Source organism: Pogoniulus pusillus, chromosome 10 (assembly GCF_015220805.1).
Source record: "Pogoniulus pusillus isolate bPogPus1 chromosome 10, bPogPus1.pri, whole genome shotgun sequence".
Classification (NCBI taxonomy): domain Eukaryota; kingdom Metazoa; phylum Chordata; class Aves; order Piciformes; family Lybiidae; genus Pogoniulus; species Pogoniulus pusillus.
Window position 1 is genome coordinate 15654212 of NC_087273.1, and position 23150 is coordinate 15677361.

Consider the following 23150-nt stretch of genomic DNA (forward strand, 5'->3'; position numbering starts at 1 on the left):
GAAGGACAAAGTAAGTAGTTTGGACATGATAAAAGCATGAGATCAAGTAACCTGAAGGGAGGCTGCAGCCAGGTGGGGTTGGTCTCTTCTCCCAGGCAACCAGCAACAGAACAAGGGGACACAGTCTCAAGTTGTGCCTGGGGGAAGTATAGGCTGGATGTTAGGAGGAAGTTCTTGACAGAGAGAGTGATTGGCATTGGAATGGGCTGCCCAGGGAGGTGGTGGAGTCACCGTCCCTGGGGGTCTTCAAGAAAAGCCTGGATGAGGCATTTAGTGCCATGGTCTGGTTGACTGGCTAGGGCTGGGTGCTAGGTTGGACTGGATGATCTTGGAGGTCTCTTCCAACCTGGTTGATTCTGTGAATCTGTGAAGCAGCTCCTGAGGGCGGCAATGTGGGTGATGCAGGAACTTGTCTTGCCTTTCAGCTTTGGCTGCAGAGCATTCAGAGGACTAAGCACGTTTCATCTCTGCCTGGGGAAATAATGCTGCTTGCTTAAACAGCCTGCTTGTGATGAACTCCGAGCCTTACCGAGGTGAGTAGTGGTCTCTGAAGAGCATCTTTTCTGCATTTAAATGGGAAATGTAACTGCTGTTTATGTCTTCTTCTGATTGAAGTTCTGATCATCCTCTAAAGATTAAAGGAAATAAGCAAAAGGGAGTGACTGAAATGGATGCATTTATGTATATGGTTAATCAAGAACCCTTGTTGAAAACCATGCATCATTTTCCTTCTTTCTCTGGACAGGCTTCCTGGGCTTTGACCTTTTTCACAGCTCCCTAAGCTTTTCAAATATTCTTCTTCAGCTTGGGGACAGCTTTTAAACTTTCCAACATAGTTGTCTCAGCTGTGTCAGTGCACAAAGGAAATAATCCTTGAACTTTCTGGAGAGCCTATCCCAGCTAAGAAGATAAGTTGTGCCTGGGATCAAGTGTTCAGCCTACAACTGCAGCTGACTGGTGACATCATGCCTTCTCTCAGAGCCTTCTTTTATATAGTCATTCCATTCCTTATTAGCTTCTTATAATTCCTCTGCCTCTCAGCACCATTTAACTTTATGTTCATTTTTCCATTTGGTCTTTCAGATTTTTTTTTCCTGACTCCAGAGACATCATCTAATTTGAGCAAAAGCTTTTTTTTTTCCCCTTTTTTTGCATTTGCTTAATTCCTTTGGAACACCATTTTTATTGATGGGAAAAGCTAACAGACAAAGAATAAATTACAAGATATCCTCCTCACTTTCATTGATGCCTTAAAATAGTGGGATTGAACAGATGTGTTTTATTTGCTTGTATTCACAAATTGGTTTTATTCATAGGATCACAGAATGTTAGGGGCTGGAAGGGACCTCCAGAGATCACTGAGTCCAATCCCCCTGCCAGAGCAGGACCACATAATCCAGCTCACCTTGCACAGGACCACATCCAGACAGGGCTGGAAAGTCTCTAGAGAAGGAGACTCCACAACCTCTCTGGGCAGCCTGTTCCAGAGCTCTGTGACCCTTACGCAGACCACTGAGTCCAACTCCCCTGCCAGACCAGGACCACATAATCTAGCTCAGGTTGCACAGGACCACATCCAGACAGGGCTGGAAAGTCTCCAGAGAAGGAGACTCCACAACCTCTCTGGGCAGCTTGTTCCAGTGCTCTGTGACCCTTACATAGACCACTGAGTCCAACTCCCTTTTTTTTTTTCAGGAGGCAGTGGAAACTGATGTGTTTCAACTGATGTGCAAGGTCCTGCATCTGGGCTGAGGAAATTCCAACCACCTATTATGGCTGGGCAGTGACTGGCTTGGGAGCAGTACTGAGGAGAGGGACTTGGGGTTACTGGTGGATGAGAAGCTCAATATGAGCCAGCACTGTTCTCTGGCAGTCCAGAGAGACAATCAGATCCTTGGCTGCATCAAGAGAAGTGTGGCCAGCAAGTCAAAGGAAGTGATCTTTCCTCTACTCTGCACTGGTGAGACCCCATCTGGAGTACTGTGTCCAGTTCTGGAGCCCCTGTCACAAGAGGGATATGGATGTGCTGGAACATGCCCAGAGAAGGGCCACAAGAATGATCAGAGGGCTGGAGCTGCTCCGCTATGAGAAGAGACTGAGGGAGCTGGGGCTGTTCAGTCTGCAGAGGAGATGACTCGAGGTAACCTTATTGTGGCCTCTCAGTATCTTAAGGGGGCCTGCAAGAAAGCTGGGGAGGGACTTTTTAGGATGTCAGGTAGTGATAGGACTAGAGGGGAATGGAACAAAGCTAGAAATGGGTAGATTCAGACTGGATGTTAGGAACAAGTTCTTTCCCATGAGGGTGGTGAGACCCTGGAACGGGTTCTCCAAGGAGGTGGTGAAAGCCTCATCCCTCGAGATGTTTAAGGCCAGGCTGGATGAGGCTCTGGACAGCCTGCCCTAGTGTGAGGTGTCCCTGCCCATGGCAGGGGGATTGGAACTAGATGATCCTCGTGGTCTCTTCCAACCCTGACTGTTTGTATGATTCTATGAAAAAGCAGGGAAGCACAGAGAATCCCATGCAATAACACTGTTGTGCAGATAGGAGTAGTTGCCTGAGTTGTTTGTGTTTTGCTGAGGTAAACCTAGGACTTTCTTAGGCTTTTTGCATTGAATGGAAAATTTATTTTAATTATTCTACCTTAACTTGGCTTGTCAGTTTAAATTCAGCTGCTGAGTGCTATCAACTGGTGCTGGCATCTGTATTCGTGCTTGAAGGTGCCCATATTCATTATCGTATTTCTTTAGCTTAACAAAGCTTGGAATTAAATGCGACCCACAAAGCAAGCATTTATCATCCCGCGACACATCCAGAGCTGCTGCTGCTAAAGGAAAGTATTGTTTCAGGCATTAGCAGTCCAGTCTGATTATGGAAATCTGTCCATTTCTGGTGGGAAGCACTGCAAGAACAGCAACATCATTACCATCTGTGTCCTCAGCAAAGGCTTCATATCCGAACATTTAGCATTTCAAAACTCCTACAGATGTTGATGTTGCATTATTCATTTTGTTAGAGACTGCCACAGCTGTGTACTTCCCTGTATACTCCTTCAAACAATCTGGCAGCAGACTCTAATTTGAGCAGCACAGTGTACAGACTGCAGTTGTGATGGGTATGACTCTGGTGCACATCATTTGTGCCTATTTGGCAAGCTTACAATCTCTTAAGAAGCAGAAGGTAGCATTGTCCCTCTACTCCAGCAATTTGAGTGTGCCAGTGACACTTTAATGGGTTGAAAATGAGCATGCCTTCTAGACACCTAAATCTTCTTGTGCTATTGGAATTATTTTAGAGAACCCTTTCAGAGCAATACATCAACTTGCCAATCAATAGGTTGATGGAGTGAAAGAATTGGGAGTATCAAAGAAAGCAGGTGAAATAATGAAGGAAAATGAGTGAGATAGGAAAAAAAATGAGGGAAAGGGGTTGGAAGAAATGGGAGAGAATGTGGAAAAAAAATAAAAGAAGGAAGTGAAATAGAACACCCAAAACAACAACAACAACAAAACAACAAAAGAAAAACAAAGGGGAAAAAAAAAAACACATTTAAAATATAAAGAGGAAAGGAAAAACTCCAGAGAGTTGATCAGAAAATATTTGTTGAGGTATGGAAAGATTTGAAATGCCATCTAATTCACAGAATCACAGAAACATCCAGGTTGGAAATGGCCCTCAGGATCACCAAGTCTAACCTTTAACCCTACTCTACAAGATTCACCTTAAACCATATCCCCAAGCATCACATCCAAACAACACTTAAACACATCCAGGGTGGGTGACTCCACCACCTCCCTGGGCAGCTCATTCCAGTGCCTGACCACTCTCTCCATAAAAACCTTTTTCCTAATATTTTGTTCTATCACTAATTACCTGTGTGAAGAGACCAGCAGCAGCCTCTCCACACTGTCCCTTCAGGTAGCTGTAGGCAGCAATGAGGTCTCCCCTCAGCCTCCTCTTTTTCACACTAACCATCCCCAGCTCCCTCAGTCACTCCTCATAAGATTTATTCTCTAGGCACTTCACCAGCTTTGTTGCCCTCCTCTGGGCAGCTACTTGAACACATATGAGATTCAAAACTTCTGCTGCTAAAGTATTTCTAGTGAGTAACTGGTTAACAGTAGTCTGCTTTTGCTGTGACTACACACCAGGAAGAAAGGGGATTAGAATCCAAACTGCCAAATAGCCATTGAATAAAATTCTTCCCCAGGAATCATCACAAATGGGTACAAACCTCTATTTTTTAAATTTCTACTGATAGAATCTAATACTGGATCCTGGACCTGGAAGTTAAAGAATGCTGGGGAGCCAAACCCCATGAAGTTCTGAAAAACTGATTGTTTAGCCTGGAGAAGAGGAGGCTCAGAGGTGACCTTATTGCTGTCTACAACTACCTGAGGGGTGGTTGTGGCCAGGAGGAGGTTGCTCTCTTCTCTCAGGTGGCCAGCACCAGAATGAGAGGACACAGCCTCAGGCTGTGCCAGGGGAGATTTAGGCTGGAGGTGAGGAGAAAGTTCTTCACTGAGAGAGTCATTGGACACTGGAATGGGCTGCCCGGGGAGGTGGTGGAGTCGCCGTCCCTGGGGCTGTTCAAGGCAAGGTTGGACGTGGCACTTGGTGCCATGGTCTAGCCTTGAGCTCTGTGGTAAAGGGTTGGACTTGATGATCTGTGAGTTCTCTTCCAACCCTGATGATACTGTGATACTGTGATCCATGACAGTGACACTGGAAGTGAAAGATGACTTCATCTCAGATAGAGGGTTTGTGCTTTCTGAATGTTTAGGGAGTTGGTTCACCTGGTTTTCCTTTTTACTTTCTTTCTTTTTTAAATCTTTTTTTTTTTAACTAGTTAAATCTTAATCATCAAAAGTAACAACTTCACACAGGAACATTGGATGGTTCCTTTGCAGAATCTTGCTGAAGAGAGACAACATCCCTGTCTTATAATTCTGAGTTTCATTGAGTGAGAGCAATTGAAATCAGAGTTCAAAATGCACTGAAAGAATAAGAGCAGTCATCTCTGCTGCTGCCAGCAACTGTCACAGTTTGGGAAACATTTGACCCTCCTAACACGGCAAAGCAGCAGCTTTTGTCTGACCAGTGCAGGATGGACAGACTGTAGGAACAGGAATTCTATGGGTAAGGAGTTTGCAAGGAAATGCAAGCAGCTTAGTACTCCTGTGGGGCTGCCACAAGTTTTCTTGAATTATCTTTCCTGCAGTGGGTGATCAGGGTGGGAGAGGAGAAGAGTCAACCTCACAGTTCAAAGCCGTAATTGGTTGGTCTTCAAGGGATGTAGGCAGCTGGCTCTTCCATAGGTCCCCAGAGGATTAATTGGAAGCCAGGTTTTTCCTCCTCCACCTAGTGGCACTGCTTTATTTTTCTTTTGGTCCTATCGTTCTCTTTTCCATAGGAGAAGATTGTTTTTCCAGCATGTTCTAACCTCGGAAAGGTCAGTTTTCCCAAAGTCAGCAAGAAAATTATTTCTCACTGGGCAACAAAGGTTTTTCTTCTCAGCTCCTGCCCAGCAAACAGGGCACATTGGGCAGTCTGAGAGGCAAGGCTGGGACTTGGATTTCATTCTAAGGGAATGCCACTGACTTTCTCAATCCTCATCTGAAGGGCTCTTAACACCACTGAATCCTTGCTCCTAGGGCTTTGCAGAGGAAGCTCAGTGTCGTTGTCCTGCACTTGTGTGCAAATTCTGCAGTCTTACTGGGTTGGACTCTTTCAACAGCACTTTGTGATCGTTACAGAGGAGGACCACACTGTTTCACATCCCTTTACTTTTCCTTTGGGATTAGTTTAATAAAGTTCCCACGTCAGATACAATCTACTCCACTTGTCAGTGTCTGGTTATCTGGAGAAAAAAAATAGTATCTTTTGGGACAAGTGTAATGAAACACCTTTTCAGTGTCCAGTAGCAGCCAAGCCAGTGGAGGTCAGTTCATGTGAAGAGCTGGAGGAAGCACAGTTGGTCACCAGTGGAATAGAACAGCCCCATAAAATCTGCAGTGTTTTCACCTTGAACCCTGCTTCCTGTTTTGGATTGCCCAGATGGAATACAAAAGTGTGACAAAAATTAATTGTGGCACTCTGTAGTACTGCAGAGAGACAGGCAAAAATATTTCATTATGTTTAGAGGACTGGAACTGTTGGAGTAAAGGAAAGTATGGGAAGAGTAACACAGGTACTCGTTGGTTTTTGATGCAAGGACACACTCAGTTCAAAAGTGGCATTTTAAGCATGTAGGAGGAACTACACCTTACACAAACAGGCAGTGTGTGAAGCTGCCAGAAAATACTAACTACTAGTACTCTTGGGAAAGATTTGTCATTGATAGCAATAGCAAGGTAACTGACAGTAACTGACACTACTGCAAGTATGATTTCAAATTGATCAGATCACAGCATCATGGGATGGTAGGGGATGGAAGGGACCTCCATGGATCATCAAGTCCAAACCTTCTGCCAGAGCAGAACCATAGAATCTAGTGCAGGTCACACAAGAACACATCCAGACAGGGGTGGAAAATTTCCACAACTTCTCCAGGCAGCCTGTTCCAGTGATCTGTGACCCTTACAGTCAAGAAGCTCTTCCTCATAATGGGGTGGAATTTCCTCTGCTGTAGTGTATACCCATTGCACCATGTCCTAACACAGGGCACAACTGAGAAGAGTTTGTCCTCTCCCTCTTGACCCGCAGCCCTCAAGTATTTAGAAACATTGATTAGATTACCTCTAAATCTTCTCTTCTCCAGACCAAACAGCCCCAGGTCCCTCACCCTCTCCTCCCACGGCAATGTTCCAGCCCCTTCATCATCTTTGTAGCCCTCCCTTGGACTACCTCTAGCAGCTTCCTGTCCCTCCTGAACTGGCAGCCCAGAACTCAATGCAATAGTCCAGGGGAGGTCTCACCAGGGCGGAGTAGAGGGGGAGGAGAACCTCCCTTGATCTGTTAGACACACTCCTCTTAATGCACCCCAGGATCCCACTGGCCTTGGCCATCAGGGCACATTGCTGTCCCAACAGGCTGTACAGCCTTAGCTGTGAGGCTTAGCCATAATTTTCCTATGGAATGAGTTTATTTCTTCTTAGTCTCAATTTTTAAATGCACCTTTTACCAGAATGTTTGTTGCTTGGTGTGGACACTGCTAGAGAGGAAATTAAAAGTAGCAGTAGTCTAATATGGAACAGAGTCACCTTCTCATGCACAATCTGTCTAATGAACTCCTCACAAAGGAACAGATAGGCTGCTTTAAAGTAGCTCATTCTAGTGTTCTAAAAGACCAACCAAACAAAAACATTTAAAAATAGATGTTTCCACTTAAAGGTTACCTTCTTGTTGCTGTTTTTCTTGGAAATAAGACTATATATTTTCCACATTTCATCAATTAATCTAACTACAAAGTGCCACGATAGCAAATGTAAACATTGCCTCTCAATTCAGCAGATATGCTCATTAGGCACTAACTGCATTATTAAGTTATAGACTTTTTAATCTACCTTCCAGCTGTAAACCAGTATGAAAACTAAAACATGAAATTAGATAATGATGGGTAACATCTTTCCTTGCTGCCCTTCTAAAATCAAATTTTTCTTCCCCCTTCTGCTTTTTTTTTTTTTGGAATAAAACATATTTCTACTCTGATTTTTAATGTTTCCCCTTGGTCCTTGGCCATCCATGATTCTTTGATGAAGTCTAATTTTACCAGCGTTTTGTGCAGTAACTTTTGCTGAGTTTTATTAACCAGGAGTCTACTTTGATCTTTTCTCTACATGTCCATACGGCTCAACATCAAACAGTAAAAAATCCTGGAAGCCCTAACAGTAAAAGAAAGAATAAAGAAAAAAAAATGTTTTAAGCAACCATTGATGTTCATGGGGCAAGTTCAGTTTTTTCCTTGTGGCAGTAGGAGAAATCAAAAGATTCAGAGCTTAAAGACAATGGAGGTAGGGGCTAGGGTGTGATAAGGAGGATAACCCATTGTGGTTATTAGGAGGCAGCGAAAAGGATCAGGTGTCACACAAACAAGAAGCCCCCGAGCAATGGGGAAACCAAATGGCCAGAGACGGGGCTGTGGGAACTCCACCTGTTCTGATCCTAACCCTAAAATAGCCATATTAAAAAGGACATGGCTGTGCTAGTTTGAAGCTAGCTACAATGTTTTGGTGATGTGATGGTTTGGGTGTTCCCCACCCCCCCACACTTTAGAAATCACTCAGACTAGACCCAGCTGGCTCTGGAAATATGAATGAAGCTTATATTTACAGCTGGCACAATATACAAGCAGATATTTACAGTACATACAGTTACAGACAGAAATATACAAGGTAAAAGGTAGTACAGAAATACAACTCCTCACCCAGAAACCTGAGTCCCCAGGAGGGACTCCCAACTACCCCTTCACCTTCCCCCTGCCCCTCTCAACCTTACCCCAGTCCCAAAGAAGAATGGAGGTTCAGCCAGAGGTTTAAGAAGCAAAGTGGATTAGCCCAAAATGGAGGGTGAGGCAAGAGAGATGCAGCTCAGCCAGCAGCCCCAGCAAGAGTGATGCCAAGAGTGTTATCTAATGTTTTTATTTCTTGTTCCTACACTTCTCAGCAAGCCTGTGAGTGAAGTAGACATCAGCATTGTTTTCTTTCCACAGCCTGTAATCTATTTCTTCTCACCAAAGCATTCTAGCTAGCTTCAGACTAGCACAGGTGAGAAGAACTAGATTACAGGCTGTGAAAGAGAAACAATGGTGATGTCTACTTCACCCATGGGCTTGCTGAGATGCATAAGAACTAGAGTGTAAATGTAGATTAGGGAGTGGGGAGTTGGGAGTTGCTCTCTGTCCGGGCTCTGGGCTGCATCTCTCTAACCTCACCTTCTGTCTCTCTGATTAATCCACCTGCTTCCCAACCCCCCTGGCCGACCCTTCATTCTTCCTTGGGCACAAGGCAATGTCTGGGGTAAGGTAGAGAGGGTAAGAAGGGGGAAGGGCAGTTGGGAGCCCCTCCTGGGGACTCAGGTTTCTGGGAGGGGAGTTGTGTTTCTGTATTACCTTTTCCCTTGTATATTTCTGTATATAACTGTATATACTGTAAATATCTGCTTGTATATTGTGCTAAGCTGTAAATAATAGGCTTAATTCAATTTCCAGAGCCAGCTGAGTCTAGTCTGGGTGATTTCCAAAGTGTGGGAGGGTGGGTAACAGCCAAACCATCACAACAGCCCTAAAGGGATATAGGAACCTAGCCACATAAATCAACCTCAGATTCTGTGTTCTAATTGTCCCCTTCCAGTCTGTTGTATCTGTTTTCCAATTATTATTGTTTTAAAGCTCCCTTTGCTTCTGTATGAATTCTACTAAGCTCCAAAAGCTTGAGGAGGGCAACTCTGTTACAGAAGTATTTTAAACTCTCTGGGAACACTCCCAGTTGAATATATAGTACAAGAAAAATGGCCATTGTCAGTGTTTTCTTAAGAACTGAAGCCCTTGCTAATTGTTTTAGAAACACAACACTAAAAACTGATATACTTTCAGATCCCCACGTTTTCTGGCGTTACACTTTTTAGAAGCTATTTTACTCACACCAAGGGAGGACTCAGGAGGTTGGGTCAGAATCTCAGATGGTTTAACTGCCATAGATTCACTAAAAGTAGTAAGAAAAAGGAAGCTTTGGATCATAGAATCACAGAATGGTCTGAGCTGGAAGGGATCTCTAAAGGTCATCTAGTCCAGCCTTTCCCCTCTCCACAGTAAGCAGAGACATCCTCAAATAGACCAGGCTGCCCCAAGCCCTGTCTAGCCTCACCTTGAATATTTCCAGGGGTGGGGCCCAACTACCTCCCCAGGCAACCTGTTCCAGTGTTCCACTACTGTCATAGTAACGAATTTGTTCCTAACATCCAATCTCAATCCCCTCTTCTCTGGTTTGAAGCCATTGCTCTCATCCTGTCACTGCAGGCCTTTGCAGAACAGCCTCTCTCCATCCTTCTTGTAGCCTTCTTCAGGCACTGGCAGGCTGCTATTAAGTCTCCTTGGAGCCTTCTCCAGGCTGAACGACCCCAGCTACCTCAGCCTGTCCTTGCAGCAGATGTGCTCCAACCCCATATCATTTTCATGGCCCTCCTTTGGATCAGGTCCATGTTCCTCCTGGACAGAGTACTGCAGGTGAAGTCTTACCAGAGAGTAAAGAGGCATAAGCAACTCTCTCCATCTCTGGCCACACATCTTTTGATGCAGCCCAGGCTGCCATTGGCAGCCTGTGCTGCAAGCTCACTCTGTCTGCTTACACTGTCTGCTCACATCCAGCTTCTCTTCCACCAGCACCCCCAAGTCCTTTTCCACAGTGCTGCTCTCTATCACCTGCTCCCCCAGTCTGCATAGTGAGGATTGCTCCAGCCCAGGTGCAGGACCCTTCCCTTGCTCTTGTGGTGAGGGTTCTTACAATTACTGAGGCACATGCTTTGGTTGTTGGTTATACTGCAGTTACTCCTAGCAGTTGTGCTTATTACCAGCCCCACTGTGCTAGAGCAAGGTGTAAAAAAGAAGAGCACTCTCCCAGTGCAATTAAATGTGTCTCTGTGTTTTCCATATTAGTGACTAGACAGCAGGAGCACTGTGCCAGATTTTCTGTGAATGGTCCTTTCCCTCTCTAAAATAATTCATCTCAGTCGTGTTTCTGCCTTGCTTAGAGGTATGCTCCGTGCAGAAGTTCTCACACTCTGTAGGAGTTCTGTAGGAACACACTTCAAAAGCTGTTCACAGGGAAGAGAAAGAGCTCTTAATTTCCCTTGCTTGTTTTGAAAGAGCTCAGATATACACTTTAATATATTTCCTCTTGCTTTTCCATGTAAAACTGGGCTAATGCTTTCAATAAGGCCATGCAGTACCTTGGCTTTCCCACACTGCTTACTTAATCCCTGCTCCCTCTGAGGTCACTGTATTCTGTAATACTCTGCGGATTGTTTAGTTTTTGTTGTGTCTTTGGGGTTTTGTTTGTTTGTTATGCTGTTATATTTAGTCTGACTATAAAAATACAATTTCATTTTCCAACTTTCCAAATCCTGAGTTGTGGTGGGTTTGCTCTCAGGGGCATATTTACAATAAGTTATAGGGAGAGGGATCCACTCCAACCCATAGCATAGCTGAGTACTATGAATTCTTCAGCTAAGTCAAGCAAGTTTGCTCCTTTTTTCCTCAGTAGTTAACCCAAACCTATGGAGAAATGTCCACACATTAAGAAAAGTGAGAACATAGAATCGTAGAAGTGTCTGAATTTGAAGAGACCTTTAGAAGTCATCTAGTTCAGCCTCCCACCCAGTGACCAGGGACATTTTCAGCTAGATCATATCTGTCTAACCTCTTCTTGACAGTTTCCATGAGTGGGATGTCTACCACCTCTCCAGGCAACCTGTGCCAGTGTCTTGCCACCTTCACAATGACAAATGTCTTCTGTCTGTCTAGTTTTGGATGATGCTTTTGGAAATAACCTTAGGGTTGTATCTACACTAATACCATTCCTTTATTCTCCCCATTGATGTAATTCAGGGGAAATTCCCTTCCAGTCTTCCTTTTCCAGAAACTGTATGCTTTACAAATGACCAAAGCATTCTATGTCTTGTTCTTTTCCCAGTGTATTACAGAGTAAGTCTACAAGAACTAAGTGAAATTTCTTGGTCTTTGGATTGTTTCATTTACTAAAAGCCACAGTTGCCTTCAAGATGGCTAAATTATATATCTAATTTCATTCACAGAAGCATAAAGTCAGAAAAAACTCTCAAGAGGTGAGAAAATACTCACCTGGAATAATGCATTCAGTTTTAGGCTCCCCAGTTCAGCAGGGACAGGGATCTACTCAAAAGAATCCAAGGGAGGAATATGAAGGTGATGAAGGAGCTAGAGCACTGCCCTGGGAGAAGAGCTTGAGGGACCTGGGACTGTTTGGTCTGGTGAAGAGAAGACTTAGAGGGGATCTAATCAATGTTTGTAAATATCTGAGGGCTGGGGGTTAAGAGGGAGAGGACAAACTCTTCTCAGTTGTGCCCTGTGATAGTACAAAGGGCAGTGGGTATAAACTACAGCACAGAAAATTCCACCTCATCATGAGGAAGAGCTTCTTGACAACTGTAAGAGTCACAGAGTACTGGAACAGGCTCCCCATAGAAGTTGTGGAGTCTCCTTCTCTGGAGACTCTCCAGCGCTGTCCGGATGTGTTCCTGTGTGACCTGCACTAGATTCTATGTTCCTGCTCTGGCGGGGAGGTTGGATTTGATGATCTCTGGAGGTCTCTTCCAGCCCCTAACACCCTGTGGTCCTGTGAAAAGCTGCACAGCTGACAGCACTGGTCCCTGTTTAGACAGTGCTTGGTTCTTCCTGTACTCTGCAACAATGCTTCAGAATCTTCCAGGAGCTACATCCCCAGCATCCTTTCTGTTTTCTGCATGCATTATGGATTCTTCTCTTGTGGAAAACATTCCTGCTTTGAAGTGTCAGGGATGTTATTTTTTCACAACCATTGTTTTTGAAATTGTCATCTCCTGTTAGCTGCACTATTGACATGAAGCCTTTCTTTCTTAGCTACATGCAAATTACAGCAGAAAGAAGAACCTCGGGTTAACGGAATAGACCTATCACCTCCTAAAACACAAGAGGTAATGGAGCTAATCCCATTGTTATCCCTCGTGTGTGGGGGTCAGTGCAAACACTAACAAGGATGCCGGAATCTGCTACAGTGAAATATATGGCAAGGTATGTAAAGCATATTCTCACACTGTGAAAAGCATCTGTCTTAAGTTTGGGCTCTGCGTGGAAGCTAAGCTTAGACTACATTCTGTGTCTCACCAAACATCTTCATAGATGATCTGCATGAGGGCATGGAGTCAGTCATCAGCAAGTTTGCAGATGACACCAAGCTGGGGGCAGATGTGGCTGGGTTGGAGGGCAGAAGGGCTCTGCAGTGGGAACTTGACCACCTGGACAGATGGGCAGAGTCCAATGGGATGGGGTTCAATAGCTCCAAGTGCAGGGTGCTGCACTTTGGCCACAACAACCCCATGCAGAGATACAGGCTGGGGTCGGAGTGGCTGGAGAGCAGCCAGACAGAGAGGGATCTGGGGGTGCTGATTGATACCCGCCTGAACATGAGCCAGCAGTGTGCCCAGGTGGCCAAGAGAGCCAGTGGCATCCTGGCCTGCATCAAGAATGGTGTGGTCAGCAGGAGCAGGGAGGTCATTCTGCCCCTGTACTCTGCACTGGTTAGACAACACCTTGAGTACTGTGTTCAGTTCTGGGCCCCCCAGTTTAGGAGGGACATTGAGATGCTTGAGCGTGTCCAGAGAAGGGCAACGAGGCTGGTGAGAGGCCTTGAGCACAGCCCTACGAGGAGAGGCTGAGGGAGCTGGGATTGTTTAGCCTGGAGAAGAGGAGGCTCAGGGGTGACCTTATTGCTGTCTACAACTACCTGAGGAGAGTTGTGGCCAGGAGGAGGTTGCTCTCTTCTCTCAGGTGGCCAGAACGAGAGGACACAGCCTCAGGCTGCACCAGGGGAAATTTAGGCTGGAGGTGAGGAGAAAGTTCTTCACTGAGAGAGTCATTGGACACTGGAATGGGCTGCCTGGGGGGGTGGTGGAGTCGCCATCCCTGGGGCTGTTCAAGGCAGGATTGGACGTGGCACTTGGTGCCATGGTCTAGCCTTGAGCTCTGTGGTAAAGGGTTGGACTTGATGATCTGTGAGGTCTCTTCCAACCCTGATGATACTGTGATAAAGACTTTGCCTTCACTAAATTTCCCAAGATTTTTCTTTTTAAAATAAAGAAGAAAAATTACATTAATGAAATATTCATCCCAAAAGCTCTTGCAGCAGTTTCAGATTGTTACAAACGTACTTGGTTTTAATAAAAATATTAAAGCTTTTCTCATTCCTTTAAGATTTCAATTATAAATTAATATTAAATGGAATGTTAAAGTTTGAATAGGTTATATCCTTTGAACTTAATAGCCCAGATCCTTGGCTGCTGGTAAGGAACACACTAAGGTGAAGGGTATTCAAGGATGTCTTTCAGCATTTCCTACCAATTTGCTTCTCCACACAGAACAGGGAACCTAGAAAACTCATCAGAAATGTGTCCACTGCCAACTGCAGTTACACTAAGTGCAGCTGAAAGATGGGTGGTGGACTTCATGACTTGTTGCAACCTCTATTTTAGGATGATCAGATCTCTCAGTTTATACAGTGGGGAGTAACTTCACAAATTACTGCTAGGTGATACTGCTGATCTCAAGAAATCATGTTAGCAAGTGAAATTAATCAACACTCGTGCAGTTAGGGCTACTTCATGTCACCATGGGATTTTTGCTTGGTTTTTAGTTCTGCCTCTAAAGTTTCCTTGCATGAGTTTTCACAGGCAGTCAGCTTCAGATCATTTTTATGGCAGCAGAAGGCTGTGAATGCTTGGGTCATGCATCTTGTTAGAGCTCTAACACGTAAAGAAGTAATGCTCATCACTAGCATTACATAAAAGGAAATCAATATTTAGCTTCTCCACTTATTTTTGTTTATTTCCTTACATGTCTTATGTTTAATATGCTTTTGTTAGGCTTTGGTATTAGCTTTAAAAAAATCCCAAACTTTATTAGACTTCCAATGCTGTATTATGCACATCACAAAATATATCCTCTAACCCCTCCTTTTTCCCACTGTTTTCTTCCTCCTGAGTAGTTATGTGGTTGATTTGTTCATGTGGTGGTTTGGGTGTTACCCACCCCCCACACTTTGGAAATCACCCAGACTAGACTCAGCCTGCTCTGGAAATTGAATGAAGCTTATATTTACAGCTTAGCACAATATACAAGCAGATATTTACAGTATATACAGTAATATACAAGGAAAAAGGTAATACAGAAACACAACAGCCTTCTCAGAAACCTGAGTCCCCAGGAGGGGCTCCCAACCATCCTTCTCCCACCCCTCTACCTTACCCCAGACATTGCCTTGTGCCCAAGGAAGAACGGAGGTCAGCCAGGGGACTTAGGAAGCAAGTGGATTAAGCAAAGAGACAGAAGGTGAGATTAGAGAGAAATGCAGCCCACAGCCCAGACAAAGAGCAACTCCCTAATCTATATTTACACTCTAGTTCTTATGCATCTCAGCAAGCCTATGAGTGAAGTAGACATCACTATTGTTTTCCTTTCACAGCCTGTAATCTAGTTCTTCTCACCAAAACATTCTAGTGTCTTGGGTTCAAATGCAGGTTCCCAGAGACTCTTATAAATTTAGTAGACCCAATGACAATTTATAGAACTTACAGAGTGCCCTCCCCTCTTCCCCCTCCTTTCCCCAAAAGACAGGGAGAGAGATAAAGGTAGGGACACCCAAATAAATCAATCTCACTCGATTTGGAAGTTAAAAAGGAAAAGTTTAACAATAACTTAGAAAAAGGGATTGGAGGTAGGGGAGTTTACAAAGGATAAGGAAGGGAAAACAGCAAAATACAAACAGGGATGGATACAACCCGAGCTGTGTGATGGTGTCTCTGCCTCGTGGCTGCCACGTGGTGTGCTGGTATGCAGTATGGGTGTGTGGTCATGAGTGAACGCAGGAAAGGAGAGAATGAGACAGGAAACTCCTCTGTCTTTTATAGCACAGGAAGTGGGGGGAGTGGGCTAACCATCACCTGGAGTGTGGCCCACCCCTGGGGAGGGGCCAAGACCCCCAGGGTCAGGTTCAGGGTCACTCCCCCAGGAGTGTTAACCCTATACATCTAGCTAGCTTCAAACTAGCAGAGTTGGAAAGGGAGCTCAGAGGAAGCAGCAAAATGCATACAGCTGGTATTTCACAGGTGAAGGTAATAGAGTCACAACTATTTCCATTCCCTACATGTGGTAGTTTTAGTGCTGTCTGCTGTCAGCTTAAGGTTGTTAGCACTTTCAAAGCACACATTATCTAGCCAAAAAAATCCCATCAACTAAGGCTGGTTAATGTATTTAGTTGCTAATGACAACTTATTTCTCACCTTTTTCTTTCAAAATCCCAGATACCAAATTCTTCTGTTAAGCCATCAATTTAGACTATTACTTTTAAGGTTTTGCTCAGGTAGCTCTATCATGTGGAATTGGATGAGGTCAGAGGGCTAGAAGCTTTTAGTTTTGCACTTTCTCCAGTGAGGGAAGAGATTTTGATCCTAATGCTTACACGAACCAGACATATGATAGTAAAGTTGTCCATGGGATAGCAATATACCCTTGTGGCCAAGAGGGCCAATGGGACCCTGGAGTGCATTAGGAAGAGTGTCCAGCCAATTGAAGGATGTTCTCCTCCCCCTCTATTCTGCCCTGGTGAGACCTCATCTTGAGTACCATGTTCAGTTTTAGGCTTCCTGGTTTAAGAGGGACAGGAATCTGCTGGAGCGGGTCCAGTGGAGGGCCAGAAGGATGATTAGGGTAGTGGAGCACTGCCTAATGAGGAGAGGCTGAGGGACTTTGAGGCTGTTTAGTCTGGAGAAGAGAAAACTGAGAGGGGACTTAAATGTTTATAAATATCTGAGGGCTAGGGGTCAGGAGTGGGGGGACAGGCTCTGCTCCCTTGCTCCCTGGGATACGACAAGGAGCAATGGATGTAAGCTGCAGCACAGGAGGTTCCACCTCAACACAAGGGGGAACTTCCTTACTGTAAGGGCCCCAGAGCACTGGAAGAGGCTCTCCAGAGGGGTTGTGGAGTCTCCTTCTCTGGAGACTTTCAAGTCCTGTCTGGATGTGTTCCTGTGCGACCTGAGCTAGTCTGTATGGTCCTGCTGTGGCAGTGTTCCAATACTTGTCCCCCTAGTGTCTGATGATGCTGTTTGCAACCACCTCCAAGCATTATTTAGGGGGACTGAAGTTCAGGCAGCAGTGTCCCACTGTGAAATCAGCTCAAAATCAGGATAGCAATAGAGATTATTGAAGCTTCATACTATGTTCACTTGGAACATTTGAATGGTGCTGGTAATGTCCTCTCCCTTTCCACACAGAGGTTCTTGACCCCACATAGGATGTCCCTAAAAGTCCACGTGTGGAAAAGGCTGTCTCAGAAATGGCAGCTATGTGTCATACATCCTTCCATGTTAGGTAGGGTAAGGAGTTTCCCTGTTCAGCAAGGACACACTGTCCATAGCTTCCATCAGCATGAACTGAAATTAATGACTTATATTCCCAAAGGTGCTTGACACTTCTGGTATGCCAGAAGATTCTGCCAGAACTGTGACATTCTTTCCTGTCAATTCCTGGTATTGAAGATACATAAAATACACACTGCTTCCTGTAGTTCATGTGGCAGGGACGTGATGAATGAAGCTCTACCATTTCATGTGTCTGATGTGCCTGTAGTACAAGTTGCATACACCTTCATTCACTGCCATTTCCTACCTGTGGGAGTTCCTTAACCTTCTCACACACACATTTCTATAAGGTGGAGACTCTCCAGATGAAGCCCGTGTGTGTCACCATTTCAATACTCTCTAGCCTTTAAAAGGCTCTTTGAGGATGGGGATGATCAGGTCAAGGGAGGTTATTCTTCCCCTGTACTCAGCACTGGTCAGACCACACCTTGAGTACTGTGTCCAGTTCTGGGCCCCTCAATTCAAGAAAGATGTTGAGGTGCTGGAACATGTCCAGAGAAGGGCAACGAAGCTGGTGAGGGGTCTGGAGCACAAACCCTATGAGGAGAGGTTGAGGGAGCTGGGCCTGTTTAGCCTGGAGAAGAGGAGGCTCAGGGGTGATCTTATTACTGTCTACAACTACCTGAAGGGGCATTGTAGCCAGGTGGGGGGTGGCCTCTTCTCCCAGATAACCAGCAATAGAACAAGGGGACACAGTCTCAAGTTGTGCCGGGGTAGGTCTAGGCTGGATGTTAGGAGGAAGTTCTTGCCAGAGAGAGTGATTGGCATTGGAATGGGCTGCCCAGGGAGGTGGTGGAGGCACCGTCCCTGGAGGTGTTCAAGAAAAGACTGGATGAGGCACTTAGTGCCATGGTCTAGTTGGCTGGATAAGGCTGGGTGCTAGGTTGGACTGGATGATCTTGGAGGTCTCTTCCAACCTGGTTGATTCTATGATTCTATGATCAGAGGGCTGGAGTGCCTCTCCTATGAGGAGAGACTGTTGGGGCTGTTCAGTCTGGAGAGGAGAAAGTTCTGAGGTGACCTTATTGTGGCCTTCCAGTATCTTAAGGGGGCCTATAAGAAAGCTGGAGGGGGATGTTTTAGGGTGTCAAGTAGTGAAAGGACTGAGGGGAATGGAACAAAGCTAGAAATTCAGACTGGATGTTAGGAAGAAGTTCTTCCCCATGAGGGTGGTGAGACCCTGGAACGGGTTGCCCAGGGAGGTGGTATAGCCCCATCCCTGGAGGCCAGGCTGGATAGGGCTCTGAGCAACCTGATTTAGTGTGAGATGTCCCTGCCCATGGCAGGAGAGTTGGAACTAGATGATCCTTGTGGTCCCTTCTAACCTTGACTGATTCTATGACTAATATTTGGCACCTGCTTGGCTTACTTTGGAGTCTTGCTTAGGCCCTTTCTAGCCTCTGTCTGTGTGTGTAATTGCTGCCTGGTCAGGAAGAGAGAGCAGCTTTTCAGGTTTTTAGTATAGAAGTCCTTATGTGAGGTCCATGCTTCAGCACATAAATCTTTGTGCAGTGAAGTCTTAATGTCCAGAATTAAGGTGTAAAGACTTCAGGAAGTAACTCCATATGCACTCAGGCAGTGAAGCCTGACCAGTGCCTGAAGAGTTATGGGCTGAAGTGAAACCTCTGGGGACATGTTAGACCTCTGAACAACCAAATGTTTCCATTAATCAAACCATGGCTAATCAAGGTATAATTACCTTGAAACATGCAGATTGTGCATTGGTCATTGAAAATCTTGTGCTCAGTTCTGGGCCCCCCAGTTTAGAAGGGACATTGAGATGCTTGAGCGTGTCCAGAGAAGGGCGACGAGGCTGGTGAGAGGCCTTGAGCACAGCCCTACGAGGAGAGGCTGAGGGAGCTGGGATTGGTTAGCCTGGAGAAGAGGAGGCTCAGGGGAGACCTTATTGCTGTCTACAACTACCTGAGGGGTGGTTGTGGCCAGGAGGAGGTTGCTCTCTTCTCTCAGGTGGCCAGCATCAGAACGAGAGGACACAGCCTCAGGCTGTGCCAGGGGAAATTCAGGCTTGAGGTGAGGAGAAAGTTCTTCACTGAGAGAGTCACTGGACACTGGAATGGGCTGCCCGGGGAGGTGGTGGAGTCGCCGTCCCTGGGGCTGTTCAAGGCAAGATTGGATGTGGCACTTGGTGCCATGGTCTAGCCTTGAGCTCTGTGGTAAAGGGTTGGACTTGATGATCTGTGAGGTCTCTTCCAACCCTGATGATACTGTGATACTGTGATACTGTTAAAAGAGGGGCTTTTTAGCTTGGAGAGGAGGAGACTGAGGGGTGACCACATTAGTGTTTATAAATATGTAAGGAGTGCCAGGAGGATGGAGCCAGCCTCCTCTCAGTGATGCCCAGTGACAGGACAAGGGGCAAGGGGTAGAAGTTGACACATAGGAGGTTCCATGTGAACCTAAGGAAGAATTTTTTTCCCTGTGAGGGTGCAGAGCACTGGAACAGACTACGCAGGGAGCTTGTGGAATCTCCCTCTCTGGAGGTATTCAAAACCTGTCTCTACATGTTCCTGTGTGACCTGCTCTAGGTCATCCTGTGCTGGCAGGGGAACTGGACCAGCTGATCTTTCGAGGTCCCTTCCAGACCCTGGCATTCGATGATTCTGTGATATCATAGTGTGTATAGGTTCAAACACCTACCAGAGTCCTGTTGTCAGTGGCAAATTTTAAGGAAGACAGATTCCAGACACTCTCTTCTCAGTCACAATCAAACATGCACTCAGCATCATATGCACTGACTATCAACTTTCTTTCTTTTCATCTGCTTAGCTGATGAAACTAGGGCTGTGTCATGTAAAGAGGACATACAGCATACTTTAGCCTGCTGGAACCTGGCTGTACCTTTTCCATGGATAAATGGAGAGGTTTTGATCAGGCTGGAATGGCAGCAAAATTAAAGCAGTGTTTAGTTTATTAGTATGCTGCAGGCATCATAGAGTGTTCTACAAGGAAACTGGATCTGGAGGTGATGTGAATTTTCATGTCCTGCATAGACTGAAGGACTGCTGAATATTTTTTTTAAATTGGTTGTCTAGTGGTTTTATGCAGAACAGGGGGACACAGTCTCAAGTTGTGCCAGGGGAAGTATAGGCTGGAAGTTAGGAGGAAGTTCTTGACAGAGAGAGTGATTGGCATTGGAATGGGCTGCCCAGGGAGGTGGTGGAGTCACCATCCCTGGAGGTGTTCAAGAAAAGCCTGGATGAGGCACCTAGTGCCATGGTCTGGTTGACTGGATAGGGCTGGGTGCTAGGTTGGACTGGATGATCTTGGAGGTCTCTTCCAACCTGGTTGATTCTATGATTCTATGATACTAACAAACATTTGAATATCCTTAAGGGCAAGTGTTATATGTACTGTCAGCTCCCAGATACTCTCCTTTTAATATCTGGTTTATTGTTGGGAGGGCGAGGGGTTGAGGAATTTTTTCTCTTCAGTAATGTTTTCTTCCACAGCTACTATCTGGATAGTAAATGTTTTTTTTTTTCCCACTCAGTCTAATATTCTTGGTATACCAAACAGTTACCAAAGCTTTCTAGAACCACTACATGCATCACAGAGATATTTAGCATCATCAAACAAATGGCTGTGAAAACGAATGGTTCTATGTTGGGAACTGGCTGATGAAGAGGGGACACAAGCCCCTAGAAGCTTGTGCAATCAAGCCCTTGACGTGAGGTCTGAGTATTGAAGCACAGTTAAGCCACAGCAGTGTATGTGAAGAAGCTCAAAGGAATTTGCCTTTGAGCCTTCTGATAAACAGCTTCTGTGGGACTGTGTCCAGATTAGGAGGGAAATAGCAGGAACATGCAAATTCCAATCTTTAGATGTACCACATTGCATGCTGGATTTGTGCTCACTTTGCTCACCCTAGCCTAAAAGTGTATGCTCTGTAACTTGAAGCCTGATGCTCTCAATAAAGCTCGGGTTGTCAAGCAAGCTAACTCACATTGAGTCATCTCTTGGCTTTCCCAAATCCCATCCGCAGTTATATACTTTTCAACTTTCCCAAATCAGTTTTAAAGTAATTCTGGGATTTTTTTTTAAAGGCTTGTTTACCCATCTCAATAAAGCCTTTTCTTCTGAGGCCAGTGGGTGTGGTGTCCAACCATTAAATGTAAATCTACTGTTGTGAATTCCAAAGCATATAGTATCTCATTATTATTATTTATTGATGGGCCTGAAATATGCATTTTCCTCTGGCTTCCTCTCTCAACCTGAATGCATTTTTAAAGCAAAGACTGCCAGGTACAGGAAAGAGCAAATCTATGTATATATTTGTATTATCACACTGTGTCTATCCTACCTTCTACCCTAAACCATGGGAATTTTGCATCTGCCCTACTTCAAATTTTCTGTTCCTAATGAGAATAGACAGTTATAAATATTGTGTCCTTTGAGTCATTAGTAAGTTTGGTTTTAGTGCTCGTCAGACAATCTTGTTAAAATACTAAAGTCAAATTGTCTTTTTTTTTTTTCCCTGTGTTAGGCTTGTTTTCCATAAATTGCCAGAAAACAATTTATTCAGCCTGCCTTTTTTCCAGTAATTGATTATGCGGATATTATTTATCGTACCGCTGCAAGCACATCTTTGCATAAATTGGATGTGCTTTATCATTCCCTGTTACATTGTATTTACAAATGCTCTATTTTCTGCTCATCATTGACAACTTTATTCCATGGTAAACTCATCTTCATTAGAAGGGCTTAAGCATTAGTGTTCATTTATCAGCAAGGGAATTTGGAGCAAAGCCCCACTGCGTTTTCTGTCTTTAACAAAATTCTTTTCCCCAACAAATGTGCTTTCAAATCCTGCTGTTGTTTTTCTCCATACAAAAATCCAATAAATAGGAAGAATTATTTTCTTCTTAGCACCCCCCACCCTGTAGGTAGGTGATTTTAAAGCTGCTGTTAAAGTTTGCAAGTGATTTCAGGTTCGCCGTTAAAAGAGCCAATACAGTAAAAGGAGATGCAGCATGCCTAGCATGTTGGCTGAATGACTGCATTCATCAGAGCATCCCTGTTGAACGAAAGAAGTTACCAGGCTACCAGTTTGCGTGGTTACAGGAAGGGTTGACTGGGTACCTGCACTGCTTATTGTCTTTTTCCTAGTCAGGAATCCTGCTCACCCATGATATTTCAGAATCTGACTGATTCCAGGGAATGCATTCGCAAGAATGATTTATTTTCTGCTATGGAAAAACCTTTTCTCTTTACAGCTTGTTTTGTTTTGTTCTTAATAGCTAAAAAAAATTTTTGTTAATGATTTAGTAAGATCTGATTGCATAAATTCTTCTGCAGTCAGAAAAGTTGGGTTTGAAAATCTCATCTGTGATTGCACAGGCTTAAATGTTATGTTAAAGCATAGAAGCTGATATTAGTGTAAGTAAGGGCTGAACTTCCTGTGGGGCATGAGACACTGGCTACTACCACTGGTATCAGCAGTCTGTGAAAGGGCTCATGAATTTACAGACTCAACCCCCTGTATGTCTATGTCAAATCACAGATCTCTCCTGCTTCTGCATGGTGGCCCAGCTGCCGTTCTTTATGCTTGAGAAGGAGTCTGCAGTGCCAGCAAAATCCTTGTTCTTTACCCAGTACCGAGAAATCTGATGAAAAGGAAGAGGAGAATCAATTATGTTGACTCATTGCTACTATTTGCAGCTATGTGATACTTCTGGTATGGAAGCAGTGAGAAGGAAATGGATCTCACTCACCTGATCATTCAAGCTTGATGTGCACACAAGCATGTATGAGGTAAGGAAGTCTTGGTTTTAGGCATATGTCATCAAATGGAGTACCTGTCTCTGAGCTCCTTCAGCAGAGGCATTGTATGACAGAATGGTAGAAAGGATGAGGCTGTTAGGTATGGTACTGTTGCTGAGCACATGCTGATCATTGCTAGTCTATATTACTAGACAGGAGTTAAAGTGAGCAAGACACTGCACAGTCCAGTGGCTAAGTATTCCCATTGCACATAGGACACCTGTAT

General features: G+C 44.8%; 1 long non-coding RNA gene across 2 annotated transcripts; it reads left to right on the forward strand.

Moving 5' to 3' along the window:
* Positions 1–437: 437 nt before the first annotated feature.
* On the forward strand, positions 438–22900 carry LOC135179000 (uncharacterized). 2 transcript variants are annotated; one of them, XR_010303837.1, is made up of 3 exons: positions 438–533; positions 12570–12740; positions 22823–22900. It is a non-coding gene; the product is annotated as an uncharacterized LOC135179000 (long non-coding RNA). The 2 variants fall into 2 exon arrangements; XR_010303838.1 differs by lacking the exon at positions 438–533 and adding an exon at positions 2052–2140.
* The last annotated feature ends 250 nt before the right edge of the window (positions 22901–23150 follow it).